The sequence below is a fragment of the Triticum dicoccoides genome, chromosome 7B (assembly GCF_002162155.2).
Source record: "Triticum dicoccoides isolate Atlit2015 ecotype Zavitan chromosome 7B, WEW_v2.0, whole genome shotgun sequence".
NCBI lineage: Eukaryota > Viridiplantae > Streptophyta > Magnoliopsida > Poales > Poaceae > Triticum > Triticum dicoccoides.
The window spans coordinates 606,844,974-606,868,171 of record NC_041393.1 but is presented as its reverse complement, the minus strand read 5'-3'; positions in this window follow the sequence as shown (position 1 = coordinate 606,868,171).

Sequence of the window (23,198 nt, the reverse complement as noted above, 5' to 3'; positions counted from 1 at the left end):
TATATATTCTTGTAATACTTTGGGTCGTATTTGAGGTAACTATGTCCATATCATCCTCCCTTTCTTAAAAACAAAGTCGTTCTCGGCTTTTATTTATTTGAAACACATCATAGAGCAAAGCAAAAATAGATGCAACATATATAGGTCGTTCCAAACGCGTTAGCTCGCGAGGGTGTGAGAAACTTGTAATAGCACCGTTAGGAATATCATGATAAATTTTCTCATGGCAGAGCATAACATTATGAATAACATGATAAATTTTATCCCACACAGAGTCTCTATATGAATTATGGGGACACGAATGAACTACCTGAGCATGCGGTATGTCTAGTTCAGAAGTTGAGACACTCAGTGGAAAATTTTCATAATTAATAGCAAGCATACTATGCATAGTATGGTCCGTTGATTTAGCTTTCCCATCATTTATTATTTCATCAGGGGTCATAGGAAGCAAGTTAATGGTTTTTTCTTCAAACACGAGAGTAGACGAATTTGTTCTACCATGATGAGTAACACTATTATCGTATTGTCAAGGTCGACCTAACAATAAACGACAAGCCTGCATTGGTACAACATCATAGTAAACATAATCATGATACAAACCAAGTGTAAAATGTACCTTCATATGACGCGTTACCTTCAACTTACCACAATAGTTGAACCATTGGATGTAGTATGGATAGGGGTGTCTCGTAGTGGTGAGACAAAGCTTCTCTACCATCTCTATACTCGCCAAATTATTGCATCTTTCACCATCAATGAACACACGAGCTGAATGCTCTTTGACAACAAACTTAGTTTGAAAAATATTATGGCGTTGAGGCATCTCAGCATGCCCCACCTGGGCACTAAGTAATCGCATGGTTACAAGGCTTGAGTATTTATCTGTCATCTCAAAATTAACATGTATCTCCTTCATGTCATGCTTCTTAGTGTCGCCTGCATTATTAGTGGCAAGCATAGCATGTGTCTCTTCATCCAAATCACTAGCAGAGGAGTACTCGTTATCTTGTCGGACGATAAATGTATGTTTATTTGGGCAGTCCTTCATCAAGTGCACGCCACCTTTGCATATATGAAACTTCGTGTCCCTTGTGCATCTAGATGAGGTGTTGGTGCTAGAGATATTGCTTTCAAAACCACAGAGGGTTGTATAGCTGATGTTGAACTTGTTGGGAGTGCACCATTGTTCGAAATATGTGGTGTTGCCTTAGTAGTGGTTGGGACAGTTGAAGAGTGTGTCCACGATGAGTGACGACTTGCAAAAAAGCTACCTGGTCCCTTGTTGTGTCGTCCTTGTACTTCTCTTTCAGCTCTACAAGCAAAATGAAACAAACGAGTAATAGAATTGCACTCCTTAAAATCTAATGTATCCTGAATATCACGATTCAAACCACCTAAAAATCTGCCCATCATAGCATCTTCGGTTTCAAGTAATCCACATCGCGTTAAACCACTTTGCAATTCTTGATAATAATCCGCTACGAAACTACTACCTTGTTTTAAACGTTGCAATTCATTCAGTTTGTCACAAGCATAATATGAAGGAACATAACGATGTCGCATAGCTCGTTTAAAGCATCCTAATTAGTGGCAACACTCACTCAACCAAATAGAAGCAAAGTTTGTAAATTCATTAGTGGCTGCCCTAATTCTTTGGTTCTTAGAAATATCATGACATGCAAATTTTTGTTCAACTAAAAGTTCCCAATCAAGATAAACACCTAAATTATATTTACCATTGAAAGCAGACATATTAAATTTAATTTTAGCACTAGAGTGGTCGTAATCTCGAACATCATACTTGTGTGGACCTCGTGCCATACCATGACGGTTGAAACGAAGTTGTCGATGAGCATGGTCATCATGGTGGTTGACCACTTGGCCGTCCTCGATATCACCAGAATAATCCTCGTAGTTCTCCTCATGTTCCTCGTGGACACAATGAGCAATTTGGCGCTGGTTTATGGTGGTAGCATCGGTGGCAGTAGCTGGGTGTTGTGGATCACCCACGGGCAGACGCCATGCTCGTGAAGTAACGGCGACACCTGTGGAGGTGCGAGGAGCAACATTGTTGTTGATGCGAGGTGCAGTCTGCAACTCGTCCAAATGTGATAAATGTCATGTATATGTGTGTTGGCAACACCCTGTGCATCCTCTATGGCCTTGATCCTCTCTTCGGCCACAATCTTAGCACCCTCAAGTTGGGCGAGACGCTCATTGGTGACTTTCACATCCTCGGTGAAGCCCTCAAGTGTGACTTGATTCCTTGCCATTGTTAGTGGGAGAGGAAAATAACACAATGTATAATCCCTATCAACTAATAGGATGTGGTGGAAAAAAATTGCTCACACTCAAGCTTAGTATCAAATTCTTACTTGTTCTTACCAATGCAACAGATGGTGATCGGCGCATTGATGTTGACTTTAAACTACTGATGAAGATTGGACGGAGCGATAACCAGGAATCAGTAGAGCCGGGACCTGTATTTATTGGTAGGAAAAGGTGTAGCTTCGCAAAGGCTTCTCAACACACAATATTAATGGCACAATTTAGCAAAAAGCAATGCAGGTTGAAAAATTGCTCACACACCTAACTAGTGTTGGCAGTCGACTAGTAAGAGATAAAACAATCTAAGCTCAGATATTGAATCAAGGTAGTGGAAACCGATAAAAATATGATAGCTCTAAGTAGCTAGATATAAGTGACTGTGGCATTTCGGTGCCAGCCTCATCTACACCCGGTCAAAAAAAATCAAAACAAATACTAGAAAATTTCTAAAAAAAATGTGTGGTAGATAATTTGAAGCCTAAAATTGATGATATATGGAGTTGCGATCAAGTAGCAGCAAAAATAATGTCCTCGGTAGCATATAGAACAAAGTAGTTCAAAAGATATGCTAGCTGGTCTGGGTTTTTCTTTTCGAGAAAGCTAAATTCCTGCCGTCTGGAATTTCGCAACAGGTCCGCACGCATCACACATCGTTGGATCAGATTCCTATGGTTGAGTGTACGGCCCGATCTAAATGCCCTTTTTTTGGTTGATCGCGCACCTCCCCGCTAATCCTATGATTTAAAGGCCCACCTCCACACTAATCATAGTTCGGACATTAACCTTTTGAATAAGTTTTTTGGCTTTTCGATCCCATGGCACTTTTAAACTATTTGTGTGTTTTCAGCACAAGTCTCGCAGTGCAATGCCGGACACCTTTAGAGATTCGGCAAAAACATTCTCGGCTATTGCTATATATGCATCGGTTTCGAATTGTGTCTTCGGTCAATAGTTGGGTTGCCCGGCTCCTGCGCTTGCCTCCTATGTTCCGCTTTCTTCGGCTAGGTGTGCAAAGGGAGAACCACTGCGATTGTGCTTCCAGCTCACATGGTTAAGCACCTCAGTGGAGAAAGCCGAAAACTGACTGTCAAAATAAGCGCAAACTGGTCGGCGATCCGATGACGGCGTTAAATGATGGGCCATTCATAACAATGGCCGAAGTGTTTACGGCTTGACCTCGACTGTCGCCGAACACTACCGGGGGCTATTAACTGGCCTCCCACACTAAATCCTCGATATTTTGCTCTTACATTGGAGCTGAGGTTTCATGATCATGCTTAACATGACAACCCAAAGAAAGGAACCGATAGCGGGACTATTTTCTTTGGAAGACATTTCTTCTGTTAAACAGTAACATGTCTCTCCGTGTACCTTTGTTTATAAAACCGCATGGCCAGATTGCCTTGTCTGTTCTAAATCTTTGCCCTCATAAAGGCTTTATAAAGTAGGACAAACACTCCTTGTCTATTGGCCGAAGAGGTGGAAGCCGATGGTCGGTCAACAAAGTTTTTGTACAATGCGGATCCGAGCATTAATGACGTAAAGTACTTGGATACATAGAGTCATTACACATAATTTGTGATTTTACTATGGATATCGATCCTTAATTCGGCCTCCCGTGCCCGCATTAAGGCTCGGGGGCTACTGGGCTTCGGGCTCATTATTTACAAATATTAAAGGGGCACATTGATCCCCTGATCTGGTGTTGCCACCCGACCAGTGTCTCGGGGGCTACTGCATTGCCTGTCCAATGCAGAAAATTTTAAGTGTAATACAGTCTCCGAGGAGATTTTGATCCTCAGGTTGGTTGGCCGCACCCAACCTGAGTCTTGAGGACTGAGCACACCGCTTTTTGTGTCCTGAAGTATTTTGCCGAGCTAGGACTTGATCCTCAGACCGATTTTGCAAATCAACCTGAGTCTCAGCAGCTACGAGGATCAGCGGTCTTATGTCATCCTTCATGGGCATCTCGGGTTTTAGACCGATACCCACCTTGAGGGCTACTGGCTATGTATCTTGGCAGAGAATAAATTGAACCAATCAAAAATATTGACAAAAATCGGCCCACATGCGGGGTGGTGCACCACCTCGGAAGCAGTCCGGCATAAAGCTCGGGCGCTAGTGGCTGGCTCCATAGAGGGCATTTACGGCATTAAGCTCGGCTAAACTCCTTCAAACTTCTTTTAACCAAGGTGATTTACGACACCTCGGATACAGTCCGGCGTTGGAGCTCGGATACATAGTCCGGCGTTGGAGCTCAGATACATTCCGGCGTTAGAGCTGGGAAGCAGTCCGGCATTGGTGCTTGGCTGCAAAAGATACCTCGAATGTAGTCCAGCGTTGGAGCTCGGACGCAAGAGGACGCTGCCACCCGGGAACAACTTCAAAACCCGAGGTGTGGCATAAAAATAACAAGGCATTGATAAAGGCCGGAAACTTAAAGGGGCTCCTCGGATACCCGACGTATAAACTTGTCGAATGCATTTCGGCGATCCTCGAGATAGAAGATGAGAAGATTTGTTGAACCAGTTTTCAAGACCAGCGATCGAAGATGAAGAACAGTTCGGAAGAATCGAGGAGCGTCCCTAACTTGGAGACCGGTTCAGGGGGCTACTGACGGTGTCCTGGACTAGGGGGTACTCAACGCGTCATCTCCCGATCAGTTGGATTGGGCCGAGGACCCCCATGGCCGTGTACTCATGGGCCAGTACGGACAGCTGCCGATACAAGGAAGAATCCACAAGACTTGGCGATCAAGACAAGGACTCCTCCCCCACCTGCGTATTCGGCTAGGACTCTTGTTATCCTAGGCCTTTGGTGCATTATATAAACCAGGGCCAGGTTAGTCGACAGATATACAATATACGACAACAATCATACCATAGGCTAGCTTCTAGGGTTTAGCCTCTCTGATCTCGTGGTAGATCAAATCTTGTAATACCCACATCATCAATATCAATCAAACAAGATGTAGGGTTTTACCTCCATCAAGAGGGCCCGAACCTGGGTAAAACATCGTGTCCCTTGCCTCCTATTACCATTGATCCTAAGACGCACTGCTTGGGACCCCCTACCCGAGATTCGCCGGTTTTGACACCGACAGAAGCCTCGAGCGATCCGAACGAGCTCGGCCGTGCCAAGAAGCAGCTCGAGGACAAGGAGGGTATGTGATACCGCATGTAAATGTATATAGAAATACTTGGTTGCAAATAATGACAGGACCAACTTAAATGTTGCAGGGGCCACGGTCGAGATGGCGACCCTGAAGGAGGCGGTCTCCAAGGCCGAAAACAATGCGGCCCTGGAGCGAGCCGAGCGAGAGAAGCAGGAGGCGCGGGTGGCGGAGGTGCGGCAAGAGCTCCAGGCTCTCGTGAAAAAACATGAGAGTTTGGAGCGTGACTCGAAGACTCGAGAGTCTGAGCTTGCCTTGGCTCTTGAGAGTGCCAAAAACGCTAAGGCCAAAGCCCGGAAGGCCCTCCAGGAGATCGAGGCGATGAAGAAAATAGCGGCGGGTAAGGCATTCTTTATGCAAAGCAAGAATATAAAAGTTAATTATCTGCTACTTACCCGAATCCGGAGCTCTCCAGGAGCGTTTGCCGATCTGCCCCGTAGTGTGTCTGATGCCGCTGCATACTACCGAGCCGAAGAGGGGAGCTCGACGGAAAAAGTGTTCTGGTCTCAGTATGCTGAGGCCGAACATCTGGTGCCCCTGAGCGACCAGCTGAAGCAGCTGGTCGAGCTCCACAAGGTGGCCGAACAGGCCATGAAGGGCCTCATAGCTCGGTTGTGGCCTGGAGAAGCCATGCCTGGGAGCTACTTCGGTCTGGTGCGGCGGCTGGTGGACGCGTGTCCGTGGATTGAGGTCGTCAAGCGCTCCGTCTGCATCGAAGGTGCCCGTCGGGCCCTTGCCCGTGCTAAAGTGCACTGGGCAAGCTGGACGCTGAGAAGCTTTTGACGGACGCGCCACCGCCGGGCAAGGAGTATTGCATGCCCTAGATGTATTATAAGGGTGTCCTGAAGGGTGCTCGCCGTATAGCGGACGAATGCTCCAAAGATGTAATTTTTTAGTAGGCTCGCATCTGTTATCCTGTACGCTGAAAACTTTGTTCATATGCGTTAAGCAACGCTTGTTAATTTAAAATATTACCTTCTGTGCGGCCGTTTATCAAATTTGAGAGATGCAAGTCGTCGGCTTCGACCCCCATGCCACGAGTGCTGGGGTGTTTGGGATAAACCTGAGCGCTCTTGTTCCCATTCTTGGGTCCATCTAGGGAGGCGCTCAGCACAACGAACCAGGCCGTCGGACTTATAATTCTTTATCACTCTCACTTAGCCATAGAATTCTATAATTTTAAATTTCGGCGAAGCCCCTAGTATTCGGAAGACCGAGTTCGGGGCGCTATCCACGCCTAGGCCGGATAAGTCCGGTTCCTCGCTCTAAGCGGCATAAGTCTTTAAGGACTCGAAAAACCTCGCGAACAGCGACCGGTCTCTCGCACTATCATGACAGTCAGTTTTAGCTTTCTCTACTAAGGTGTTAACCCAACTCAACTGGGGCACAATCGCAGTAGTTCTCCCAGCGCTACCTTAGCCAACAATGTGAAACGTAAGGTACCAAAACATGGGAGCCGGGCAAACCCAACTATTGACCAAAGACATGATTCGGAGCCGATGCATATAGTGCTATAAGTTCGGGGTGCCGCACTCATGAGAGTGTTCGGTCTTCTCACACCATGTTATGGGGTGCTTAAGCCCCTGGTGTATTGGCCGTACCAAAGTGTATGGCTGCATAATGTCATGACTGAACATATATATAAAAAAGGAATACAATAATAGATAGAAGCTATGTATTGTTTATTATTAAGGGGCTGCTATGAAAGCAAAACGATACAAATAGTGCGATAAGCAAGAGATGGGATTATTTGACATGTCCCCCTCCAGGGGCAAGCTATGGGTTTTGTAAGTAAAAACAGGTATTTAACTCGTTATAGAGGCCACCTGGACATTCGACGCGGCTTGTCCTCACCCTGGCTGTTGCATCGTGTGTTCGGCGAGTGTATTGCCGGACAGGCCTTCTGAGTAGTTGGGTCCTGAAAGTATATATAAAAAAAGGAAAACGGCCGAATAGGGAGCCCCTAAGTGCGGTTGAGCCGCATTCTGGGCGTGCCGTAGTTGTGCCCCTCCCCTTATGCCCATGGTATTTTCAAAGCGCAATTATGTACGCATGGTACCGATAGCACCATCTGACGAGGGCTGGGGTTGGGGCCGCACTGCTATGCTTGCTCGGATCGTGCCGGCCGGCTCTGTTGTAGGTTGCTTCGGGCGCGCTTGACGTTGTCCGGACGTTTGATACCCGGATTGGAGAGCTGCCTTGAGAGGTTGCTCTGTACTTCTGCCGCCAGGGCCGCTGTGTGCTCCTCCGTTGGGAGAGAGCGTTCGGTGTTTCCATTTACCGTGATGACTCCGCGAGGGCCTGGCATCTTGAGCTTGAGATATGCATAGTGCGGCACCACATTGAACTTTGCAAATGCGGTTCGTCCAAGCAGGGCGTGATAGCCACTGCGGAATGGGACTATGTCAAAGATTAACTGTTCGCTTCGGAAATTATCCGGGGATCCGAAGACCACTTCGAGTGTAACTGAGCCTGTACAGCTAGCTTCTACACCCGGTATGACACCTTTAATGGTTGTCTTTGTGGGTTTGATCCTTGAGGGATCTATACCCATTTTTCGCACTGTATCCTGATAAAGCAGGTTCAGGCTGCTGCCACCGTCCATGAGGACTCTGGTGAGGTGAAATCCGTCAATGATTGGGACTAGGACCAATGCGGCGAATCCACCGTGACAGATGCTAGTTGGGGGGTCCCTTCGATCAAATGTGATCAGGCAGGAGGACCATGGGTTGAACTTTGGGGCGACTGGATCCAACGCATAGACGTCCTTGAGAGCACACTTCCGCTCCCTCTTGGGATGTGGGTTGTGTATATCATGTTCACCATCCGCACTTGCGGGGGGAATCCCTTCTATCCTCTGTTGTTTGGCGGCCGGGGCTCCTCCTCGTCATCGCTACGCAGCCCCTTGTCTCTGGTTTCGGCACTTAACTTTCCTGCCTTCTTGAACACCCAACAATCCCTGTTGGTGTGGTTGGCTGGTTGTTCGGGGGTGCCGTGTATCTGGCACAAGCGGTCGAGTATCCGGTCTAAGTTGGATGGGCCCGGAGGGTTTCTTTTGAATGGCCTCTTCCGCTGACCGGGTTTAGAGCCTTTGAATCCGACGTTGACTGCCGTATCCTCGGTATTGTCGCCGTTAATGCGGCGCTTGTGCTTGTTGCGACGTGACCTGCCATTGTTGTCCTTGGTATCCGAATTACCAGGGCTCTTGGTTATGTTATTGCTACGAGCTATCCAACTGTCTTCGCCCGCGCAGAAGCGGGTCATGAGTGTCGTAAGGGCTGCCATAGATTTTGGCTTTTCCTGTCCCAGGTGTCGGGCAAGCCATTCGTCTCGGATATTGTGCCTGAAGGCTGCAAGGGCCTCAGTGTCCGGACAGTCGACTATTTGATTTTTCTTGGTTAGGAACCGTGTCCAGAATTGTCTGGCCGATTCTTCTGGCTGCTGGATTATGTGGCTTAGGTCATCGGCGTCTGGTGGTCGCACATAAGTGCCCTGGAAGTTGTCAAGGAATGCGGATTCCAGGTCCTCCCAGCAACTAATTGACTCTGCTGGCAGGCTGTTAAGCCAATGTCGCGCTGGTCCTTTAAGCTTGAGCGGGAGGTATTTGATGGCGTGTAGATCATCACCACGGGCCATGTGGATATGAAGGAGATAATCCTCGATCCATACCGCGGGATCAGTTGTGCCATCGTATGATTCAATGTTTACGAGCTTAAAACCCTCGGGGATTTGATGATCCATTACTTCGTTTGTGAAGCATAGTGGGTGTGCGGCGCCCCTGTACTGGGTTATATCGCGACGCAGCTCGGATGAGCTTGGTCTGTTGTATTTGGCCTGGCCGTATTTATCATATCCGGTGTGACGGTTATCATCACGTGATGTGGGGCGCCCATGCGATCAGTGGATCGATCTTGCTTGCCTTGCCTTGTTCTCCAATATGTCTCGCAGGTCTGTTGCGTCTCCCCGTACTCTGGCATGTTTTGAGCGATGCCGGGGTGGGGCTTAGGTCGAGGGCCTGAAGGCCTCTCTGTCGCGTCCACGGGATGGTCGATCGGGCGCATCATACGCTGGTGATGTAGGTTTAGTTGCTTCCTCCTCAAGTTGGGGTAGCAGCCTGCGCTTTGGGTAGCTCTTGGAGGGGCGCTCGAGTTTATACTCTTCGGCCGCCAGGACTTCGGTCCATCTGTCGGCTAGCAAGTCTTGGTCAGCTCTAAGCTGCTGCTGTTTTTTCTTGAGGCTGTGTGCCGTGGCCATAAGCCTGTGTTTGAAATGCTCTTGTTCGACAGGATCCTCTGGCACGACGAATTCGTCGTCGTCGAGGCTTGCCTTGTCTTCGGAGGGAGGCATATAGTTGTCGTCCTCAACCTCTCTATCGGCCGCCCTCTCATGAGGGCTGGCTCTTTCGTCCTCCTGCACTGAATCCTGCTGGAGGGGGTTATCTTCGGCACTGTCCGGCGTGTTGTTATCTTGCTTTGGCGGGATTTAGAGCGGCGCCGCTGACGTCGGCGCTTGGGTTGCTTCTTGGAGGGGTCATCCTCCGCTTTTTCCTCGCCATCCCCTGCTTTGCGGGTGTCCACCATGTATATGTCATATGACGAGGTGGCTTTCCAGTTCCCTATAGGTGCTGGTTCTTGATCGTCTCCTTCATTGGCGTCCATACCATCGATGTCTTCGGAGTCGAAGTCGAGCATGTCGGTTAAATCGTCGACAGTGGCTACGAAGTGGGTGGTGGGTGGGCCTCGAATTTCTTCGTCGTTCGTATCCCAACCATGCTGACCGTAGTTCGGCCAGGGCTCTCCTGACAAAGAGAGAGACTTTAGTGAATTCAGGATATCGCCAAAGGGCAAGTGCTAAAAGACGTCCGCGGCGGTGAACTTCATGATCGGAGCCCAATCGGGTTCAATCGGAAGGGGTGCGGAAGATTCAGAGTCTGTAACAGAGTCCGGCACCTTGGAGTCACGGGCCTTGCAAAGGACTAGGTTGGTATTCGGCTCTATCACCGTAGATATTGCGGCTCCTGGGGCGGTGTCCAACCGTCTGTCCCTGGTTAGCGCAGTCGGCTCCGAACTAATGGTCGGAGCGGACTCCTGAGCGGCACTCTGGGCGCTGTCCGGCGGCAGAGCTAGATCATGCCCATCGAGATAGTGCGGCACGCTCGGTCGTGGCTCGAATCCGTCGAAGATCAAGTCCCCGCGAATGTCGGCCGTGTAGTTTAAGCTTCCAAACCTGACCCGATGGCTAGGGGTGTAGCTTTCGATCTGCTCTAGATGGCCAAGCGAGTTGGCCCGCAGTGCGAAGCCGCCGAATACGAAGATCTGTCCGGGGAGAAAAGTCTCACCCTAGACCGCGTCGTGGTTGATGATCGAAGAAGCCATCGGGCCTAACAGCGATGACACAGAGGAACTCTCAATGAAAGCACCAATGTCGGTGTCAAAACCGGCGGATCTCGGGTAGGGGGTCCCGAACTGTGCGTCTAGGCGGATGGTAACAGGAGACAAGGGACACGATGTTTTTACCCAGGTTCGGGCCCTCTCGGTGGAGGTAAAACCCTACTCCTGCTTGATTAATATTGATGGTATGGGTATTACAAGAGTTGATCTACCACGAGATCAGAGAGGCTGAACCCTAGAAGCTAGCCTATGGTATGATTGTTGTTCGTCCTATGGACTAAAACTCTCTGGTTTATATAGACACCGGAGAGGGCTAGGATTACACAGAGTCGGTTACAATGGGAGGAGATCTTCATATCGTATCGCCAAGCTTGCCTTCCACGCCAAGGAAAGCTCCATCCGGACACGGGACGGAGTCTTCAATCTTGTATCTTCATAGTCCGGGAGTCCGGCCAAAGGTCATAGTCCGGCCATCCGGACACCCCCTAATCCAGGACTCCCTCAATCACCAAAACATACATCAAGTGGATCACGTGATATCCCATTGTCACCATAGATAAGCACGGCAATACATACATCAAGTGTTCTCAAATCCTTAAAGACTCAATCCAATAAGATAACTTCAAAGGGAAAACTAAATCCATTACAAGAGAGTAGAGGGGGAGAAACATCATAAGATCCAACTATAATAGCAAAGCTCGCGATACATCAAGATCGTGCTATAAAGAGAACACGAGAGAGAGAGAGATCAAACACATAGCTACCGGTACATACCCTCAGCCCCGAGGGTGAACTACTCCCTCCTCGTCATGGAGAGCGTCGGGATGATGAAGATGGCCACTGGTGAGGGATCCCCCTCCGCCAGGGTGCCGAAACGGGCTCCCGAGAGGTTTTTGGTGGGTACAGAGGCTTGCAGCGGCAGAACTCCCGATCTATTGTTCGCTTTGATATTTTTAGGGTATATGGGAATATATAGGCGAAAGAAGTCGGTCGGGGGAGTCACGAGTGTAGGACCTTGAAGTATGTCTAGAGGGGGGGTGATTAGACTACTTGACCAATAAAAACTTAAACTTTTCCCAATTTTAGAGTTTGGCAGATTTTAGCTATTTTAGGACAAGTCAAGCAATCATCACACAATTCAAGCAAGCATTCAAAGAGTGTATAGGCAGCGGAAATTAAAGCATGCAACTTGCAAGAAAGTAAAGGGAAGGGTTTGGAGGATTCAAACGCAATTGGAGACACGGATGTTTTTGGCGTGGTTCCAATAGGTGGTGCTATCGTACATCCACGTTGATGGAGACTTCAACCCACGAAGGGTAACGGCTGCGCGAGTCCACGGAGGGCTCCACCCACAAAGGGTCCATGAAGAAGCAACCTTGTCTATCCCACCATGGCCGTCGCCCATGAAGGACTTGCCTCACTAGTGGTAGATCTTCACGAAGTAGGCGATCTCCTTGCCCTTACAAACTCCTTGGTTCAACTCCACAATCTTGTCGGAGGCTCCCAAGTGACACCTAGCCAATCTAGGAGACACCACTCTCCAAGAAGTAACAAATGGTGCGTTGATGATGAACTCCTTGCTCTTGTGCTTCAAATGATAGTCTCCCCAACACTCAACTCTCTCTCATAGGTTTTGGATCTGGTGGAAAGAAGATTTGAGTGGAAAGCAACTTGGGGAAGGCTAGAGATCAAGATTCATATGGTAGGAATGGAATATCTTTACCTCAACACATGAGTAGGTGGTTCTCTCTCAGAAATAGTAAGCTGGAAGTGTAGGTTCGTTCTGATGGCTCTCTCCACGAATGAAGAGGAGGTGGAGGGGTATATATAGCCTCCACACAAAATCTAACCGTTACACACAATTTACCAAACTCAGTGGGACCGAATCGTTAAACTCGGTTGGACCGATTTAGTAAACCTAGTGACCGTTAGTGATTTTTGGTGGGACTGACATGCATCTCGGTGAGACCGATTCGGCTAGGGTTAGGGCATAACGTAATCTCGGTGAGACCGATTACACAAACTCGGTGAGACCGATTTGGTAATAAGCTTTCCAGAGAGTTGGTCAGGTAAACTCGGTGGGACTGATTTGCTCTTTTCGGTGAGATCGAAATGTTACAAAAAGGAAACAGAGAGTTTACATTGCAATCTCGGTGGGACCGATCACTCACTTCGGTTAGACCGAAACGTTACGAAGGGAAACAGAGAGATTACAATCCCATCTCAGTGAGACCGAGATCCCTACCGGTAGGACCGATTTGCTTAGGGTTTGTGGCAGTGGCTATGACTTTTGGAATCGGTGGCGCCGGATTGAAAGAATCGGTGTGACCGATTTTGGCTTTGGGTTTAGGTCATTTGTGGATGTGGGAAAGTAGTTGAGGGTTTTGGAGCATATCACTAAGCACATGAAGCAAGAGGCTCATTAAGCAACACCTCATCCCTTCTTGATAGTATTGGCTTTTCCTATAGACTCAATGTGATCTTGGATCACTAAAATGTAAAATGAAGAGTCTTGAGCTTTTGAGCTTGAGCCAATCCTTTGTCCTTAGTATTTTGAGGGATCCACTTTCATCATCCATGCCATGCCATTCATTGAGCTTTCCTGAAATAATAGTCTTGGAATAGCATTAGCTCAATGAGCTATATGTTGTTATGGATTACCAAAACCACCTAGGGATAGTTGCACTTTCAACGAGGGGCCCACGAGACAGGGGGCATGCCTAGTAGGGGGGCCACCCTCGTGGCCACCTCGAAGCTTCCTTGACTTCAACTCCAAGTCTCCTGGATTGCTTCCGTTCCAAAAATAACGCTCCCGAAGGTTTCATTCCGTTTGGACTCTGTTTGATATTCCTTTTCTTCGAAACACTGAAATAGGCAAGAAAACAGCAATATGGGATGGGCCTCCGGTTAATAGGTTAGTCCCAAAAATGATATAAAAGTGTAAAGTAAATCCCATAAACATCCAAAACAGGTAATATAATATCATGGAACAATCAAAAATTATAGATAGGTTGGAGACGTATCAAGCATAAATTATAGATAGGTTGGAGACGTATCAAGCATCCCCAAGCTTAATTCCTGCTCGTCCTCGAGTAGGTAAATGATAAAAACAGAATTTTTGATATGGAATGCTACCTAGCATATTTCTCAATGTAATTTTCTTTATTGTGGCATGAATGTTCAGATCCAAATGATTCAAAATAAAAGTTCATATTGACATAAGAAATAGTAATACTTCAAGCATACTAATCAAAGCAATCATGTCTTCTCAAAATAACATGGCCAAAGAAAGTTATCCCTACAAAATCATATAGTCTGGCTATTGCTCTATCTTCATCACGCAAAGTATTTAATCATGCACAACCCCGATGACAAGCCAAGCAATTGTTTCATACTTTAGTAATCTCAAACTTTTTCAACTTTCACGCAATACATGAGAGTGAGCCATGGACATAGCACTATATGTGGAATAGAATGGTGGTTGTGGAGAAGACAAAAAGGAGGAAGATAGTCTCACATCAACTAGGTGTATCAACGGGCTATGGAGATGCCCATTAATAGATATCAATGTGAGTGAGTAGGGATTGCCATGCAACGGATGCACTAGAGCTATAAATGTATGAAATCTCAACAAAAGAAACTAAGTGGGTGTGCATCCAACTCGCTCGCTCACGAAGACCTAGGGCATTTTGAGAAAGCCCATCATTGGAATATACAAGCCAAGTTCTATAATGAAAAATTCCCACTAGTATATGAAAGTGACAACATAGGAGACTCTCTATCATGAAGATCATGGTGCTACTTTGAAGCACAAGTGTGGTAAAAAGGGTAGTAGCATTGTCCCTCTCTCTTTTTCTCTCATTTTTTTCTCTTTTTTTCTTTTTGTTTTTTTCCTTTGGGCCTTTCCCCCTTTTTTTATTTGGCCTTTTTTTCTTTCTCCTTTTTTTCATAAAGTCTGAAGTATCATCCCGACTTGTGGGGGAATCGTAGTCTCCATCATCCTTTCCTCATTGGGACAATGCTCTAATAATGGAGATCATCACACTTTTATTTACTTACAACTCAATGTTACAACTCAACAAGATATGACTCTATATGAATGCCTCTGGCAGTGTACCAGGATATGCAATGAATCAAGAGCGACATGTATGATAATTATGAAGGTGGCCTTGCCACAAATACGATGTCAACTACATGATCATGCAAAGAGCAATATGACAATGATGATGCGTGTCATAATAAACGGAACGGTGGAAAGTTGCATGGCAATATATCTCGGAATGGCTATGGAATGCCATAATAGGTAGGTATGGTGACTGTTTTGAGGAAGGTATATGGTGGGTGTATGGTACCAGCGAAAGTTGCCCGGCACAAGAGAGGCTAGCAATGGTGGAAGGTGAGAGTGCGTATAATCCATGGACTCAACATTAGTCATAAAGAACTAATATACTTATTGCAAAAATCTACAAGTCATCAAAAACAAAGTACTACACGCATGCTCCTAGGGGGGTAGATTGGTAGGAAAAGACCATCGCTCGTCCCCGACCGCCACTCATAAGGAAGACAAACAATAAATAAAATTGTGCTCCAACTTCATCACAAAGCGGTTCACCATACGTGCATGCTATGGGAATCACAAACTTCAACACAAGCATTCTTTAAATTCATAATCACCCAACTAGCATGACTTTAATATCACTACCTCCATATCTCAAAACAATTATTAAGTATCAAATTGATCATAGCATCCAATTCACTTTCTATGATAGTTTTTATTATACCCAACTAGGATGCCCATCATTCTAGGAGCAATTATATAACCATAGCAAAAACCATGCTGTTCTAAAAGACTCTCAAAATAATATAAGTTAAGCATGAGAGACTAGCAATTTCTACAAAATTAAGCCACCGCCATGCTCTAAAAGATATAAGTGAAGCACTAGAGCAAAAACTATCTAGCTCAAAAGATATAAGTGAAGCACATAGAGTATTCTAATAAATTCCAATCAAGTGGGCTTCTGCCAAAAGGTGTGTACAGCAAGGATGATTGTGGAAAACTAAAAAGCAAAGACTAATATCATACAATACGCTCCAAGCAAAACACATATCATGTGGCGAATAAAAATATTGCTCCAAGTAAAGTTACCGATGGACGAAGACGAAAGAGGGGATGCCTTCCCGGGGCATCCCCAAGCTTAAGCTTTTGGATATTCTTGAATATCTTAGGGTGCCATGGGCATCCCCAAGCTTGGGCTTTTGCCACTCCTTATTCCATAGTCCATCAAATCTTTACCCAAAACTTGGAAACTTCACAAGACAAAACTCAACAGGAAATCTCATAAGCTCCATTAGTGAAAGAAAGCAAAACCACCACATAAGGTACTGTAATGAACTCATTATAAATTCATATTGGTGTAATATCTACTGTATTCCAACTTCTCTATGGTTCATACCCTCTGATACTACTCATAGATTCATCAAAATAAGCAAACAACACATAGAAAACAGAATCTGTCAAAAACAGAACAGTCTGTAGTAATATGTATCAAACGTATACTTATGGAACTCCAACAATTCTACCAAATTAGGAAGTCCTAATAAATTTGTGTACCAATCCAGAGCGAAAAGAATCAGATCAAGAACATGTTTCTGTTAATTATCAAAACTAATTTACTGAGTGCAAAAGTTTATGATTTTCAGCAGGATCAACACAACTATCACCGTAGGCTATCCTAAAGGTCTTACTTGGTACTTTATTGAAACAAAAGCTATAAAACATGATTACTACAGTAGCATAATCATGTGAACACACAAAAACAGTAAGGGTAAATATTGGGTTGTCACCCAACAAGCATTTTCTTTAATGCCTTTCTAGCTAGGCATGATGATGACAATGATGCTCATATAAAATATAAGAATTGAAACATGATGGGAGCATCATGAAGCACATGACAAAACACATCTAAGTCTAACATACTTCCTATGCATAGGCATATTATAAGCAAACAAATTATGGGAACAATAATCAACTAGCATAGGAAGGCTAACCAAGCATAGCTTCAAAATTTTCAACACATAGGAAGGAAACTTGATATTATTGCAATTCCTACAAGCATATGTTCCTCCCTCATAATAATTTTCAGTAGCATAATGAATGAATTGAACAATATAACCAGCACCTAAAGCATTCTTTTCATGATCTACAAGCATAGAAAATTTACTATTCTCCACATAAGCAAAATTCTTCTCATTCGGAATAGTGGGAGTATCATAAGAGACTCGAATACTATAAATTGTTTCCACATTAAAAGAGTAGTGTTCAGAAAAAGGGTAATCATAATCATGACAAGTTTTATAAATATAATCATCACTACTTTTATAGCATAAGTTTCATCACAATAATCATCATAAGTAGCAACTTTGTTCTCATCATAATCGATTGAAACCTCTTCCAAGATAGTGGAATCATCACTAAATAAAGTTGACACTCTTCCAAATCCACTTTCATAAATATTATAAGATTCAACATCCTCCAAAATAGTGGGATCATTATTTCCTAAAGTTGACACTCTTCCAAACCCACTTTCATCAATATAATCATCATACGTAAGAGGCATGCTATCATCATAACAACTTTACATATCAAAACTTAGGATGCTAAAAATATCATATTCATTAAACATATCATACCCAAGCTTGGTAAAAACATTAATTTCAGCAAATATATTCTCAAATATGTCATTCTCATCAAACATAGCTTCCCCAAGCTTGGGCCTTTTCATATCATAAGCATAATCACTCTCATCATTAATAGTTTGGATAGCACCAATAGTATAGCAATTATCATTATCACAATGAGTAGTAGGAGCAACATCCTTTGGGAGGGATACCCTTTTACCTTTGTTGCTCCTTATTTTCTTTTTCTTCTTCACATTATGTGTGGGTTCATCCCTCTTTTTTGAGCTCCTTATTGATGAGATTGGTTGAATAGAAAGCTCCTCCTCATTACCTGATTCATCATAAGAAATAATAGGAGGATATTGGGAAGTCTCTTCCCTTCCATTATATTATCATCATCCTCTATTTGCTTTCTTTTCTTTATGTAATTGGCAATATAAGGATTTTCAATGCAATTCACCACACATTACAAATAAATCTCCTCTAGATTAATATCAAGGAATTCCTCAAGGTTAAATGCTGGAATAAGCTTAGTTGCATGTTTCAATTCTTCATAACCCAAAAGCACACTAAGTTCATTATGATGTGCAAGGGAAATCAATTCATCACAATTTTTGGACACAATTCGATCATGAAAGAATTTGCATCGGAGATTTAAATGACCATGTTCATAGCAAATTTCACAAGTATGGTAAAAATATCTTAAATTATCAGCACTAACATTAAGCCTTTCTTGCAACCATTTAGTTTCTAAATGCTTATGCCTCTTGCAATATCTATTTTTCCTATTCGGTGTGTACTTGCAAACCCAATTTACTCCACAAAAATCGACATGCTTATAAGAGATATTTTCATCATGACTAGTGTAATCATCATTAGTACTATGGATATTCAAGGAGTTCATACTAACAACATTGAAATCATCCTCATCATTCAAAGATTTAGTACCAAGCATTTTAATGCATTCTTCTTCTAGTAATTGAGCACAATTTTCCTTTCCATCATTCTCACGAAAGATATTAAATAGATAAAGCGTATGAGGCAAACTTAATTCCATTTTTTATAGTTTTCTTTTATAAACTAAACTAGTGATAAAACAAGAAACAAAAAGATTCGATTGCAAGATCTAAAGATATACCTTCAAGCACTCACCTCCCCGGTAACGGCGCCAGAAAAGAGCTTAGTTGACGGGGTGTGAGTGCCGCTTACCTAGCCTTCCCGTCAACGATGCCAGAAAAGAGCTTGATGTCTACAACACAACCTTCTTCTTGTAGACGTTGTTGGGCCTCCAAGTGCAGAGGTTTGTAGGACAGTAGCAAATTTCCCTCAAGTGGATGACCTAAGGTTTATCAATTTGTGGGAAGCGTAGGATGAAGATGGTCTCTCTCAAGCAACCCTGCAACCAAATAACAAAGAGTCTCTTGTGTCCCCAACACACCCAATACAATGGTAAATTGTATAGGTGCACTAGTCCAGCGAAGAGATGGTGATACAAGTGCAATATGGATGGTAGATATAGGTATTGTAAAATGAAAATATAAAAACAGCAAGGTAACTAATGATAAAAGTGAGCGTAAACGGTATTGCAATGCTAGGAAACAAGGCATAGGGTTCATACTTTGACTAGTGAAAGTTCTCTCAACAATAATAAAATAACTGGATCATATAACTATCCCTCAACATGCAACAAAGAGTCACTGCAAAGCCACTAATAGCGGAGAACAAACGAAGAGATTATTGTAGGCTACGAAACCACCTCAAACTTATCCTTTCTGCTCGATCTATTCAAGAGTCCGTAGTAAAATAACACGAAGCTATTCTTTCCGTTCAATCTATCATAGAGTTCACACTAGAATAACACCATAAGACACAAATCAACCAAAACCCTAATGTCACCTAGATATTCCATTGTCACCTCAAGTATCCGTGGGCATGATTATACGATATGCATCAGACAATCTCAGATTCATCTATTCAACCAACACAAAGTACTTCAAAGAGTGGCCCAAAGTTTCTAACGAAGAGTCAAGATGAAAATGTGTGCCAACCCCTATGCATAGGTTCATGGGCGGAACCCGCAAGTTGATCACCAAAACATACATCAAGTGGATCACGTGATATCCCATTGTCACCACAGATAAGCATGGCAAGACATACATCAAGTGTTCTCAAATCCTTAAAGACTCAATCCGATAAGATAACTTCAAAGGGAAACCTCAATCCATTACAAGAGAGTAGAGGGGGAGAAACATCATAAGATCCAACTATAATAGCAAAGCTCGCGATACATCAAGATCGTGCCATAGAGAGAACACGAGAGAGAGAGAGAGAGAGAGAGAGATCAAACACATAGCTACTTGTACATATCCTCAGCCCTGAGGGTGAACTACTCCCTCCTTGTCATGGAGAGCATCAGGATGATGAAGATGGTCAACGGTGAGGAATCCTCCCTCTGGCAGGGTGCCGGAACAGGCTCCCGGGAGGTTTTTGGTGGCTACAAAGGCTTGCGGCGGCGGAACTCCCGATCTATTGTTTGATTTGATGTTTTTAGGGTATATGGGAATATATATAGGCGAAAGAAGTCGGTCAGGGGAGCCACGAGGGGCCCACGAGACAGGGGGACACGCCCAGTGGGGGGCACGCACCCCCACCCTTGTGGCCACCTCGAAGCTTCCTTGACTTCAACTCCAAGTCTCCTGGATTGCTTCCATTCCAAAAATAATGCTCCCGAAGGTTTCATTCTGTTTGGACTCCGTTTGATATTCTTTTTCTTCGAAACACTGAAATAGGCAAGAAAACAGCAATATGGGCTGGGCCTCCGGTTAATAGGTTAGTCCCAAAAATGATATAAAAGTGTAAAGTAAAGCCCATAAACATCCAAAACAGGTAATATAATAGCATGGAACAATCAAAAATTATAGATACGTTGGAGACGTATCACCTCTCGGTAATGCACATCACTATAAGCCTTGCAAGCAATGTAGTTAATGAGTTAGTTGCGGGATGATGCATTACATAAGGAGCAAAGAGACTTGCCGGTAACGAGATTGAACTAGGTATTGAGATACCGACGATCGAATCTTGGGCAAGTAACATACCGATGACAAAGGGAACAACGTATGTTGTTATGCGGTTTGACCGATAAAGATCTTCGTAGAATATGTGGGAACCAATATGAGCATCCAGGTTCCGCTATTGGTTATTCACCGGAGACGTGTCTCGGTCATGTCTACATAGTTCTCGAACCCGTAGGGTCCGCACGCTTAAAGTTTGGTGACGATCGGTATTATGAGTTTTTGTGTTTTGTTGCACCGAAGGTAATTCGGAGTCCCGGATATGATCACGGACATGACGTGGAGTCTCGAAATGGTCGAGACATAAAGATCGATATATTAGATGACTATGTTCGGACACCGGAAGTGTTTCGGGAGGTTTCGGACATTTACCGGACTACCGGGGGTTACCGGAACCCCCCGGGGAGTATATTGGGCCTAATGGGCCTTGGTGGGAGAAGAGGATGGGCGCCCAAGGCAGCCGCGTGGCCTCTCCCCCTCTAGTCCGAATTGTACAAGGAGGGGGCGGCGCCCCCCTTCTTTCCTTCTCCTCCTCTCTCCCTTCCTTCCCTTCTACTACTCCAACAAGGAAAGGTGGAGTCCTACTCCCGATGGGAGTAGGACTCCCCCCTTGGCGCGCTCTCCTCCTGGCCGGCCGCCTCCCCCCCTTGCTCCTCTATATACGGGGGCAGGGGGCACCTCTAGACACAACAATTGATCATTGATCTCTTAGCCGTGTGTGCTGCCCCCCTCCACCATATCCCACCTCAGTAATATCATAGCGGTGCTTAGGAGAAGCCCTGCATCGGTAGCATCATCAACATCGTCATCACGCCATCGTGCTGACGGAACTCTCCCGCAAAGCTCTGCTGGATCGGAGTTCATGGGACGTCATCGAGCTGAACGTGTGCTGATCTCGGAGGTGCCGTACGTTCGGTACTTGGATCAGTCGGATCATGAAGACGTACGACTACATCAACCGCGTTGTGCTAACGCTTCTGCTTTCGGTCTACAAGGGTACGTGGACAACACTCTCCCCTCTCGTTGCTATGCATCACCATGATCTTGCGTGTGCGTAGGAATTTTTTTGAAATTACTATGTTCCCCAACACCTCTGTATCCCCCCACACTTCGGCATGTGGCTCAAGACCTTTGATGTAAGAACAAGGATAGTATATGGGAGACACACAGAGCACGGAGGTGCTCTGATAAGCAAATCAGCCGACGTCGTCTGGCCAAAGGGTTCCTTCACTGCAACTTCCGGCCTATGGCAATGGGAGTGGTCTTACATCACAGAGCCTCGCGGTAATAAATAGGTGGCTTCACCCTCCTTCTGATCCGGCCCTCCGCCACAACTTGCATCATGGGTTAACAAGGGGCTGGACTGGGGATCGCTAGATGAAGTTCAGATACTGCAAAGCCGCATTCGAGACCTTATTTAGAAGGACATCGATCTTGTCAAGGTGATTCAAGTTATGCTAGTACGTCGGGTCCTGCCATGCCAACGTCGACCTCTCCGTATGTGGGAATTCAATACGGAAGGACCGTGAACCATTCAGCGTTCTTTGGCACAACGCTCGAAGGGATGTATGAACTAGTCTTTGGGTCACGAAAAAGGTGTCCGGACACCACAGATGATGCAGGCCTCGACTGCAACCATCCGGATTCCCCAGTATGTACTCTATGTCTGAACATGATTTTAGTTTTAAGTTTCTCATAACAAAACTGAGAAAACCACACTCTGTCAGGGCTGGGTGAGGAAGGCGGAGAGGATCAGGTGTTCGGCCCCTCTTCCCAAAAACTCAGCGGACCCAGTGTTAACCAGGATGCTGGCTCTGGCACCATATCAAGTGTCATTGAGGGAAGGAAAGGAGAGGAGTGGAGAGGCCCAAGGCGGCCTTCATACCGGAGGTGCATCGTGCACCATATCTGAGGAAGTCATAACTCCTGTGTCAGAGGGTGAATGGGGGGGATCTAACAATTCCTCTCCCCACGGGAAGAAAAGAGCCATTCCCAAATACCTGGAGGCAGAGGCTTCCAAGCAAGGGAAGAAATCCATATCAGGGGGCCTGAATTCGAGAGGCAATATTGCCGCACAGTGCCCAGATGGGGGCCAGCCTTCAGCCGAACCGTAAGTGAACAAGGGTGTTTAGTAAGCATACCCCATTCTTTTCTCGTTTGTGAGGGTAACATTTTGAAATGTATGTTTTGTAGTTCGGCCTATAGCCTCCCTCAACAATCTTCGTCTTCAGGGGATCTTCTTCCGGAGATGATGGAGAGCTAAACGCCGCCTCATATTTCCCCACCTCATAAGGCGGACGACCCTGAGGTGTTGTCCCGGAGGATCTCTCCCAACCCGCGAAGGAGCGCCAGGCCAGAAGATGACTCTTCGGCCGCCCGAGGTCTGGAGTGTTCGGCTCCTAGAGAGACCAACAACAAAAGTCCCAGACCATCTGATATACAGCCGGACACATGGACGGATCTTCTGCGGCAATTGCCTATCTCAGAGGAACATCATACCTTAATGGGTACAGTGATTGAGAAAATTCCGTCCGCAAAAAGCGGTTTGAATGA